The sequence below is a fragment of the Solanum pennellii genome, chromosome 5 (assembly GCF_001406875.1).
Source record: "Solanum pennellii chromosome 5, SPENNV200".
Classification (NCBI taxonomy): Eukaryota; Viridiplantae; Streptophyta; class Magnoliopsida; order Solanales; family Solanaceae; genus Solanum; species Solanum pennellii.
In genome coordinates, this window is record NC_028641.1 from 9,260,955 (window position 1) to 9,269,715 (window position 8,761).

General features: G+C 31.8%; 1 pseudogene; it reads right to left on the reverse strand.

Annotated features, from left to right (window-relative positions):
• Positions 1-3,194: 3,194 nt before the first annotated feature.
• Positions 3,195-4,142, reverse strand: LOC107019874 (annotated as a pseudogene).
• Between the last annotated feature and the right edge of the window lie 4,619 nt (positions 4,143-8,761).

Here is an 8,761-nt window from a genome sequence, read left to right on the forward strand (position 1 = left end):
GAAATTGATTCTTGCGTTAAAATGCGGGTTCAGTAAAATTACGCTACAATTTCTCCTCTCACAATTTTCATCTTTCTTCATCTGAAGTATTGCCTTCGATCTTCTTTGACAGAAAAGACAAAGTACGAAGGATGGTCAATCGTAAAATTACTTTTGATGGTATAGCAAATCATGACAATCAAAAGAAGTCTGTGAAGAAAAATAGAGGGTGAACGATATTTTAGAAAGGTGAAAACCAAAAGAGTGTTGTTCCTTTTTAGTGTGTAGTAGTCACTTTGAGTATTGTATTCATGACTACACGGTGTAAAATTCCTTACTATAGTGGTATCAGTTGCTCCTCTTGGCCAGTGGTTTTCCCCTTATTTAGAAGAGTTTTCACGTAAAATTCTTGGTGTCATATTTTTCCATTTTATTTCCATTACTTTTACCATATATATTTTTGTGTTTATCCGCGTTTTCTCATCATATCATTGGAACAATCGAATATATATAAAATTGAGGAAGAGATGACGGACAAATAAATAACATTAAAACATCTTCCAGGTCACTTTGATTTATAATTGGTACAATCTGTCACGATGTCTGTAATGTCAAGTTTCGGATCTTGGAGCTACCAGAGGCCTGCGCCATAACATATAGTTTTGTTGATATTACATTACAACTTTACATGTCTTCTATTTTTTAACTATGACCACAATTTTTTATTTGCAAGTTCATTAAATGGATGTAAAACATTTTAAAATGGAGACCTAATGAGAAAATTTATGTGGAACAACCAGAGTCTTTTATTGAAGCAGGTCAAGAAAGCAAAGTATGTAAACTTACTAAGTCCTTGTATAGCTTGAAACAGGCACCAAAGCAATGGCATGAAAAGTTTGAATACTTCATAATTGAAATGATTTTAAAGAGTGTGATAAGTGCATATATCATAAGTCTTGGAATAATTTACATGTGATTATTTGTCTATATGTTGATGATTTGTTGATCTTTGGCTCTAACATGAATGTTACTGATGGAGCTAAAAATGTTCTTAGAAGCCATTTTCATATGAAAGATCTTGGTGAGATAAATTTTATTCTTGGGAATAAAAATAACAAGAACATGTGAGGAATTTTTCCTTAACCAGTCACATTATGTTAAGAAAATTTTGAAAAAATTAAAACATGGTGCTACTCCTTTTGATTAAAGTGTTCACTTACCTGTTGAAAGTGAAAATGATGTAATAAATCAAAAGGAATATGTCGGTATAAACGGAAGTTTGAGATATGTGATCGATTGCACTAGGCCTGATATTGCATTTGCAGTAGGAGTACTTGACAGGTTTAGAAGAAAGTCAGGTAATGAACATTGGCATGTTGTAACAAGAGTTATGAGATATTTGTGGTTTGTTCTATAAAAATATCTTGTTGTACTTGAAGGCTTTTGTAATGCAGATTGGAACACTTTATCAGGTGATTCCTGTTTTACCACTGGTTATGTCTTGACTTTAGGTGGTGGTGCTATTTGTTGGAGATCAAAAAAGAAAATTATAATTGCTAACTCTACCATGGAGGCTGAACTAATTGTTTTAGCTTCAGCCAATGAGGAAGTAAATTGGTTAAGAGATTCATTATTTCAAGTGCCTTATTTTTACAAATCAATTCCTCCTATTTTAATACATTGTGGTAACACTGCAACAATTGGTAGAATTTAAAATCGTTATTACAACGGTAAATCCAGACCTTTAAGGAGTAAGCACAGTAATGTAAGATTTTATTGACAAATGGTACCATTAATGTTGATTATGTCAAATCTTGGGATAATCTTGCAGATCCTCTTACTTAGGTCTTAACAAGAGAAAATGTCTGGAGCATATCAAGGGGGGATGAGATTGAAGCCTACAAATCCTTAAATCATAAATGAGGAAACCCAACATGGGATCTAGATATCATATAACAAGGTTTAAAAGGAAAAACTAATCATATGATGGCTTATTGTGAAAAATGCACTATCTTTTTATTCCCTCCATATGATGTAAGTGCATTGTTTCCCGTAGTTTGTAAAGATTGAGTTGATAAAACTCTTAATGAATATATGTAGCTCATATGGGTGGAATGTTAAGCTTACAGGAGCACTCTCGATAGATTTCACCTATGTGATGTGTGGAAGTAGGTCGCTTCCTATGAGAATTTGGCTAATTCTCAAAAGCACTCATGAAACCGAGATAGCACATAGCCATAACATGCTGGATTAAAGATCATGTCAACACCTTGATTATTATGTGTGAGCAGTGATATTTTATTTCCCTTAAGCAGTCATAGTTCAAGTCTGAGACCATTATGATTCTGAAATAAAAATTATTGTTTTACTAAATGGAGATTCAATGCAAAGCACACCTTCATTATGCATAGTATTCTTCCTTCAACTGATATACTCTCTTGTCTAATATTAATACGAGTGGAAAATTATTAATGTGTGAATATTTTAATATTATAAAATCCACATTGCTTTGGGACATTGGCAATGCTTTTATTGTGACCGTTTGCCACTAAGACAGAATGGAGGAAAATGTAATGTCTTATTACTCTTATTTTTTGGTGCATTACTTTGCACATTGAATTATGCTAACAGTTTGGCCGTTGAAGAATACATCAATTACATGTGAACGTTGGGTTTCTTGGCAGAATTAGTGGTTGTAAACTATGACCATTATTTCTCCATATTATTTTTTCATTATCTCATTTGTTAATCTTTTATTATTTTTTTGTAACATATGTAATCTCTAGACCATTTATTTTCACTATTTATTAAACCATTATCTTCTTATTCATTACTAGGAAGATTTCTTCTAGTATAAATTGTGGTGATATTCATTTGGTTTGTTGACACACATAACATACAAGAAAAATATAGAATATAAGAGTAAGTCAAAAAAATAGAGTTCTTATTAGTTGAAGGGAGATGTTCTTATTTGTGGAACTTTGGACTCAACTCTTATCCAGAGTTGTATGAGTTACATTTTGTGAACACTTTTGTATCCTGGAGGGGACAAATCAAAGAAGATTACTGCTGGACCGGTGAAAATATTTGATGCAGTGAGATTGAATCTCCTTTAAAGAGAGCGAAATATCCGCGCATTTCTTCATTTTATTTTCAATTATAATCTTGTACTTGTTTGTTCGCTAACACCATGTAATAATGAGAATAAACATCAGTACGATCTCAACATTCATTTTTATTAGTACCCAGAACGAAATTTGCATAATCTCATGGGTAGACAAGCTAAAGGAATTTAAATTCCTCTTGGAAATTTTTTATTCACACAACGTAACGTATTATTTTATCCATGAAAAGTATCACAGTTGTCTTTACATTATTACTGGAAGAGGATGCACCTGGTAGGTGAACCATCTCCATGAACCAGCCTCAACGGTAGACAGTGAATTGTATAAACTCCTGGGACTGCATCATCGAGGTTGAGACCTTCCACTGGAATAATATCCTGATGCATTTATATAACAGAGAATCCTTAACTGAATACGAAATTATAGATTAGGCTTGCTATGTTGTAATTATGAAAATGGATGTTATACTTACTTTAGAATTAAGAAGATGTTGATGAACTTTAAGGAGCTCATCCTTGGGACTAATGGCAACAGATAAGTAATCAACACCAACGAGTTTGATGTCAGTATTCTGGGCCAAATACTCTGCTCCGTCTGAGGTGAATGCAGAATACGACGAATCATATTCTTTCTAGTACATCAGCCTCCTGTTTATGTTCATTATTCAACACCAAACGATCAAACAACTTATATGCTTAGGCTTTAAACAAGTGAATGGACGAAAAATCAAACAAGTACCTGTCTGTGTTTGATGTTCGAAAAAGAACACGTTTCACTCCTCGAGGTATGTTCAATGACATCATAACTTCAACTGATGAACATGGTGAAAAATAGTATTTAGGGAGACAAATCAAGCGAATTTACAAGAAAATAATTAAGTAGGCAGGCAGGAACCACACCTGTAATATTCTTGTTCCGTGGAGTATCTACTACTAGAACTGGACCTGTATTCACACCAAAAATATGCCTATTTACAGCTAAATTGTAGCAAAGAGCAAGTGTATTTGGTATGGCGAATTTGAACCAACTGTAATTCCATTATCTTAGCCCTACCATTGTAGATAAGAAACTGTTACCTACAGACAACTTAAAAAATAGGGAAAAAATATGACTACACACTAGCACAATACAAAGCAACTAAAAAGAATACCAAGAAAAATAACAACACTAAAGTGGTAAGATACTATGCAAATACTCCATCAGTAGATGTCCACAATTGACTGAAAAGTACATGATAGATAGATGTAATTTTACCTAATAGCCCTTATTAAATATAAGTCAGCTAAAATTGAAAATGAATAGTATCTAATAGCAAGGTTAGAATAAGTACTAACATGATAAATTATTCATTGATCTTATAAATTGAGTAAATATTGTTGAACATTTTGAAATAATGTAGTGGGCAAGTAAAAGATGGACAGAGAGAATACTAAAACAAGATACCTAGCAACTCTTTACGAGCTGCAAAACATCTTATTTAGGGAAAAAATACTTTTTCAGTGTACTTCGACTTGACAAAGCTCCAAACATACAAGAAATTTATAGAAAATTAACAATAAATCCATAGGAGAAACATTACCATTCAAAGTTTGAAACAACATCGTAACCCAATACTATAAACCAATAACTTTTTTATCAATTCGGCTTATCGCTTTCGATTCGGTTTCGAACAGCCTTAAATAAGAGTGTTATAAAATAGAGATATGTATTTTTCAAACAAATAAATAATTATTTAGATATGAAACTCAAATTTTCAATAATTTAAGTATGAATTAATTGATTTGGTCATTTTGAATTTTTGCTTTTGAGAGTTTCTTCACAAATAAACGTTGTATTAAAGGCTTAATATTGAATTGCCTTGGTAATTTTTATTTGCACCACAGTCATTCAAATAAAATAGGTTAAACCCATTAATGGCTCCTTAAAATTGGCACCAAATTTTATTTAAACATCTTAATTGAGTGATGTTCATATTAGATACGTTATGTAGGATTTCTTATGTCAGTTAAACACATTTTGCTGACTATTAAAGTGAGTATGATACATTTAATAACAGCGCGTGAAAGGCTTAATTTAACTAATTTTTATTTTATTTTCTCTTCTTCTCCAATTTTCACATCACCATCTCTCACCATTTTTTCAAGCTAAAACTCCTTCAATGGAGGTCAATTTTCTTTATCAAATCAGTTTTAAGTCATTTTTTCTACTTCAGTGTATCACTTTTCTAAATTTACCATCAGTTTGCTCTACCTTTTTATTTCCGGATCAGCGGAATAACACTCATATTTCGTATTTGATCTCTACTTCTTCTCTTCCCACAAAACAGCACTAAAAAGAAAGAAAAATAGTAAAAGAAAAGGTAAAAGTACAAAAGAGATATAGAGTGTATGAAAAAAGACGATTTTCGATTCCACCTTTTTTGCCAAAAAATGAATATGAATACTCATATTTATTATTTTTCTTTCTTCCTTTCCTTGTCTACCTCCTCCTCCTCTCTTTTATCTCAAAACAACACTAAGATAGAAAGAAAAAAGAGTCTAAAATAATTTTAAAAAGTAAATTAAAAATATTGTTGGGTATTAGTAGAGAAGACAACTACCATAGGGATAGGGGGCGGGGGCGGGGTGGGGAAGGGAGGGGTTAAATTGATTTTTTTAGAATAATATTTTTATTTTATTTGCTAAATAGGTCTTAAAATAATTTTTAACTTAAAATAACAGATGTAATCATTTTATTCGTCGTTTGTCACGTCATCAACGAGTGTATTACACTCTCTTTCAACTATTTTCTTAATGTAAAAAAAATGTTAAAAGAATATAATGGTACCCTACATAAGGTGTCTAAAATGAACATTGCACAATTGAGGTGTCTATGTGAAATTTGATGTCAACTTTAAGGAATTACCGATGAGTTTGACCTAATAAAATATTTATCCAAACATTGCACAAGAGATATGGAACTCCAAGCCGATCAACAGGCCCAAGGAGAGTTCAAGGACTTCTTGCTTCGTCAGATGCTTTCCCGGACAACTTTGTTAGCGCTTCACTGATTAGTGAATATATATATATATATATATATACTTCATATTTTCTAGTAGTTGATGCTTTACATTGTCATTTGGTGATGAAGAATAAACTTATATGCTAATATCATCTTCACAAGCATAAGACATGTACAAAAATGATAAACTTATGATAGATAATTTCAAATATGTATGTTGGCAAAATCAGATGCATAGACCAAAGTAATTTGTGTTGGTTGTACTTACCATTTGATCTTATCTCATAGATTGTATGTCATCTTCTCAATGTTTTTGACTCAATCAATTTTTATTTCTTAAAATGATTAGCGATTGACTTTTCTAATTTTCTTCTTGCTCGTATAATTATTTGCTATACCACAAAACACACTTTTACTATTTTAGAACAATTATATGATGTGGTTCACATATTTTATCCTCTGTGAAAAATAATTAACAGTAAAATTTAAATATGAAGAAATTTGATAAAGTCAAAAAAAATTATCTATTGCTTTGACAAACCTTGGTATAATTAATCTTAAAATAAGTATGACTTTTACATAATTCACAATGTAATAGATATACGTGACTAAAATTTTGATGTATACATCAAATACAAACAGTAAACATTATAATTACTTTATCATAGTATGTGTAGGAGTGCATCTCACCGACTTTCCACTAATTCACCATCTTGAGAAGAAAGAACTGAAAGTTCATTTTATTTTTTTGAAAAAACATCATACAATTGAATCTCAATATTTTAAACTAAAAGTAAAATTCATTAATCTGTATGTACATCATCAAATATTTTTAACGTCTTCATTTGAATGACTTAAAGCCCGTTTGTATTGGCTTAAAAAGTAGTCTTTAAGTCAATAAGAAAAAGTCAAACTGAAATAACTTTAAGTCAAAAAATAAAAAGTACGGTGAGACCTACTTTTATTTTAAGTCATTTTAAACTTATTTTAAGTAATTTTTGTTCTTGTCAAACACTTCCTAACTTATTTTAAGTCATTTGTTCATTATTTAAGGTTATTTTTTTTAATTTGATAAACACTTTCAAATGTTACAAACTTACTTAAATGTAGGTTTAACCAACTTTAAGTTCAATTCAAACACCTTTTTTAGACACTAATGCATTCTCAATAAATAACATATAAATTATATAATTGATGATATATTCCCGGTAAGGCTTGTTTACATAATTTTTAAGACGTACGTAGGTGCATAAATCATGTGCAAGATTAGTATCCAAAAGTAAGATCATCTTAATATTTAAAACAGATAATTACTTAATTGTTTTGGATATTTCATCAAACACTTTATTAGTGTAAGAAGTTCTTCCTACACGGGGACTATTACCTCTCTATTTGGTTGGGCTGTAACGGCTCGAGCCAACACTTGAAAAGTCGATCTGAACTCCGCATTTGTAACTTGTTCGGCCAAGCGATCGACCGGAGCATGACGAGGAGCTTCTTGTTCCACATTTTTGTAGCGTATGCCCTTCGAGTAAACTTATCCTCTAGAGCATAAGGTAAGGATTAGGAGAGAGACTTTATAGAGTAAAACTCTATAGCATGACTTTAGAGTAATGAAAGAAGTGAATTTTCCTAATAATCTTGTATCCTCTCATTCATAAATGTGGCGCGCTTCACGCTCATGAATAAGACTCTACTAGACGTGGCTTATGAGACATCTTATGACCATTCTAAACTTTGTGCTCTGATTACCAATTTTGTCACGACCCAAGGTACACCCTAGATGAAACATGGCGTATAGAATCTCGAAGGACTCCATACAAGCGACTTAGCTTTCACAACTTAAGAAATAGAACAATAAAGAGTAAAACAATCATCTTAAGTCCAAAACAATTTTATAGAAAAGTGAAAGTCTAAACACATGTCTGATCAACATAGCCATCTAATACAATCAAATGAAATTGGGCCTAGCCCATACATCTTGTCCAAAAAAAGAAATACAAAAGAGAAACTAAAATGAAAGTAATTGGTCTTCGAACCATGAGGACTCACCAAGGTCGGGAAAGAATCAAAGTCCAAGATCTAGCCACTAAAATGGGAACCATGTCTGTCGGACCCTGCATATGGAGAAAATATAGGCAAGAGTATGTGTTAGTGCAAAAACATTTAAAATATATTCTTGCCTATATTTAGAAAAATATACATTTAAAATATGATAAAAGGGACATTTCATTTCATAACATACAATTGACCAAGTAAAACATGATATGAAAAATTTAGAAAGATAAGTCATAACATCATGGCCAATGCAAGCTAAATTAAAACTTTAAACACATATGAGATATTCCTTTAGTAACCTTAGTTCACTATAGTCTTGTTGTGGGAAATTATCCTTAATTAACATAGAGATCATGTGATCATAACATGATCACCTGATGTTTCCAACACTAAAAAGGATCGTTCTACTTACCTAAGGTAGAGCCAAGAACTTTTAGCAGCCTAAGTGAATCCACTAGCTAATCATCCTATGAGGGCACATAATTTATGGGATAAGGAGATTGATACTAGAATTCGGACTCTACTAACGGAAGAGCATCCATCTCGTCAGACTTCTTCTAGAAACCCGATCTCTACTTACGGTAGAGCTCCTATCTCAA